Source organism: Mustela nivalis (assembly GCF_964662115.1).
Source record: "Mustela nivalis genome assembly, contig: HAP1_SCAFFOLD_494, whole genome shotgun sequence".
NCBI lineage: Eukaryota > Metazoa > Chordata > Mammalia > Carnivora > Mustelidae > Mustela > Mustela nivalis.
In genome coordinates, this window is record NW_028136162.1 from 386,332 (window position 1) to 389,826 (window position 3,495).

General features: G+C 52.8%; 1 long non-coding RNA gene across 1 annotated transcript; it reads left to right on the plus strand.

Moving 5' to 3' along the window:
• The first annotated feature begins 346 nt into the window (after positions 1-346).
• On the plus strand, positions 347-3,147 carry LOC309857198. The gene is made up of 3 exons (XR_014307535.1): positions 347-432; positions 861-896; positions 3,120-3,147. It is a non-coding gene; the product is annotated as an uncharacterized lncRNA (long non-coding RNA).
• The last annotated feature ends 348 nt before the right edge of the window (positions 3,148-3,495 follow it).

Consider the following 3,495-nt stretch of genomic DNA (forward strand, 5'->3'; position numbering starts at 1 on the left):
CCCGTTCCCTTTCTGTCCCCATCAGCCTGTTCCTCCATTCTCCATGTCTCCTCTCATTGTCGGAAACAGTCTCCGTCCAGTGTTTGTGTTTTTATTGTCTATAAGGGGCCTTGGGGCCTTGGAGGGCAGAGTCCAGACAAGGGAAGGCAGGAAGGAAAGAAGTCAAGTCTTAAGGCCTAGACTGGGTCTCTCTTATTGGATGATCAGAGGCTGCTTTTAGAGGGAGAGCTTTGCGGGGCCCTGATGGGCAGATGGGGTTCTCAGACACCAGGAGCCATCGCTAGCAGCTTCGCTGGATCATCATGGAGGCTGGATCTGCTCTCCTGCAGATCTTAAAGATCTGCAGATCTTTACCTTAGTGGTAAAAAGAACAAAAGGCAGCCACCCACGCGTCCTGCCAGACCTTTCTGGAAAGCAGGAGGCCGCCACCTGGTGAGTAATTCACCTGCAGTCAGCAGCCCCAGACGCTGTGTTGGCAAAAAAGCAAGCAGCCGGCGGAACCCTTTCGTATTTTTAATCTACTCAAAACCAGGGTCTTAAAGCGCCTACTTTTCCATCCTGCTAATTTGGGAGGCAATTAGCTATTGGGTGTTCTCGCCCGCCAGCTCCGGCTCGGCGTGTCAGCTTGTTTAGTCGCTCATTCCTGCCCAGATAGGCCAGCTGTGAAGAGCTCTGTTAATCTGCTCTTGAACTACAATGTTTAATAAGACTCTTAAATGATAGAGGCATCTGTGCATAAATAGCACATGGTAAGCCTCCCCTTGGGACACTAACCTGATTTATTAAAAATGCTGTAACTACCAAGCTTTATATATCAACATCATTAACACAAAAATATATGATCTAATCTCCTCCCGCAGCCAGGCCCTGATGCAGACAGACAGCTCGGATGAGAGGTAAGAACTGGAAGGTGGCGCCACAAAGGGCCAAAGGAGCCAGTTTTAAATATTTTAAATGAAGCCAGGCCAGCCAACCAAAATTTGTTTTCTCCGATGTTAGCCTGGGAACATGTGGAGAAAAACAGACCCAATTTCTTTCCGTGACCAAATGTTCCCACTGGGCTGGGCTGGGGCTGAGGTCACCCTGACATGTTTCTCTGTCACTCTGATGGGCTGGGGAGGGTCCCCTCCCACGCCACTGTGATGGGACTTAAACTTCAGGGCCCAGACCACCCTGTCTGCCAGACACTCAGCGTGTCCCAAGGGACGCCAGTTCACACAGCCCCTCACGACTGTCGCCCGGGCTACCTCCGTGCTCTCCTCCTTGCTACCATTTAAGTAGGTTTCTCTGAATGGACTCACTCTTCCAAATTTTATAGCCTCAAACTGAGCAATATGATCTATGAAATCATAGATTTGCTGTGCTAGTTATAAATGCACGTCTTGAAAAACTTTACAAAACAAATAATGAAATAAATAACACTTGCCAACGTGGGAGCCGCCTGGGTAGCTCAGTCATTTGAGCCTCTGACTCTTGATTTCGGCTCGGCTCAGGATCTCCACGATCTCACGGTCATGAGAGAGGGACCAGCCCCAAGCTGGGCTCGGCGCTCAGCGGAGAGTCTGCTTAGGATTCTCTCTCCCTATCTCCCTGCCCCTGCCCCTGCTCCCCCAGCCCCACTCACACCTGCCCTCTCTCTCTCAAATAAATAAATCTTATAGTAATCATAATACTGGCCAGCGTACCATGCCCCCTGTTGTGGCGGCCGTGCACCTGACATTTGCTGAGTTGACTCCATTTACCCAGGTTCAGAGCAGGCAGTGTGGACTGGGGGCTTAGAGGGTGTCCGGTGCTTTGAAGATTCGAAGAGGAAGGTTCAGTTTTCCAGCTCACAGTCGGGTCTAGGAGAGGCGCCCCAGCTGGGAGCGGATGGCGCACAGCGCCCCCCTCAGGCCACGTTCCTGCAACGCCTCCCTCTGAGCAGGCGCAGGAGAGATGCCTGGGGTGCGTAGGAAAGGAAGTGGTACCTTGCGGGTGACTTCTTGATGTGTTCGTTTTGTTTTGTTTGTAATGAGGGGTTTATCGTCTGGGTCTGGGTATCTTTATCAGTGAGCGGGAGAGAAACATGGTCTAGACTGAACCGCCAGCCCCCTCCCGCCCCCAGCTTTGGACCACTCCGCCACCGGGCAGTTTTCCGTCTTCAGGAAATCCCTTACTTTTCCTCATCTACAGACACGTAGGGCATGCCTTTCTAGTTACAGGATTTCTTTTAACTGTGAAGTTCTAGGATAATTCCAGACTATTCTAAGTCATCAAACTCAGGAGGGCGAAGAGGTCGGAGAGCCCCGGAGGGTGGGCTTTCACGGCAGACGCCCTGGGCTTGAGTCCTGACCTTGCTGCTCTTTATGTGACCTTGGGCAAAGGATCCAATGCCTCAGTTTCTTCATTTGCAATAGAGGAAGAATCACATGGTCACCGCTTTGGAGGTTGTTCTGTTGATTCAGAAAATATACGTAAATCCTCTGTGTCTATGCCAGGCATACAGTAAGCACTTAATCCGTGGCCTCCTTTTGGCACTTTTAATGTTGTGCCCCCCAGACCCCTCTCGGCCCAAGTCTCTAATTCACATGAGCCCAGCCCATCCCTAAAGACCCTGAGGTCGAAACTTTACCCTGAGCTCAAGATCCTGCGAATATAGTGCTCTCGTGTGGCCCAGAGAATGTCCCAAATGAGACTCATGGGTGTTTGGGGAGGGGTGAGAAGAGAAGCTAGGGGTCTGGGACCACGAGGGGCAGTTTCGGAACTGGGGGGCCCACAGGCAGCAGAGGAGGGCCATCAGCTCAGGCCGCGGTGGAAAAACATCTGGATCCTCCAAACACAGGGGAGGGCCCACCAGGCTGGACTTCTCATGGTGGCCCTTGTGTGGCCCTCAGCAGGTCCTCGAGTGTCCCTGGAATGGCCACAATGTCACCAGATCTGCTTGTGAGCGGCCTGCCCCCCGCAGACTGTATAACAACCACGGAGCCTGGGCTCCCTCCATCCCCCTGCCCCGAATAGCTCTGTCCCCAGCAGGGTGGGGGAGGGGGCTGGGGGTGATCATCGGAAACAGAGGCCACACCTGGGCAGAGGGACTCCATTGTCTCCAGGACAATGACATCTGATGCCCTTCGTCGCGCCAGAATGGGCTCACTGCGACTACCGTGCCTCGACCCAGAATAATCACACCAGATGCCAGGGACCCGCTTGTCCTCACTGTGGGGCAAAGGGGGAGCCGCTCCTGATGCGGGGATGTCACCAAATACCAGTAAAGGCTGTTGCTGGTTTCAGCTCCAAGAAGCCGAGGCTCGAAATCGGTTCTTTAACCCGACATCAAGGAGGCAGGTGTCGGAGAGGCTGTGTTGGCATTTCATTAATGAACCTTGGATGGAAAAATCAGGCGGTAATGTGTTCCTCTGCTTTCTGCTGGTCCTGGTTGCAGCAGCTTCTGGGAGAAAAGTGGGATGTGATCATTCTGATTGGAGGGGAGATGTCAGAGGGCCTGGGAAAAGGCAGGTC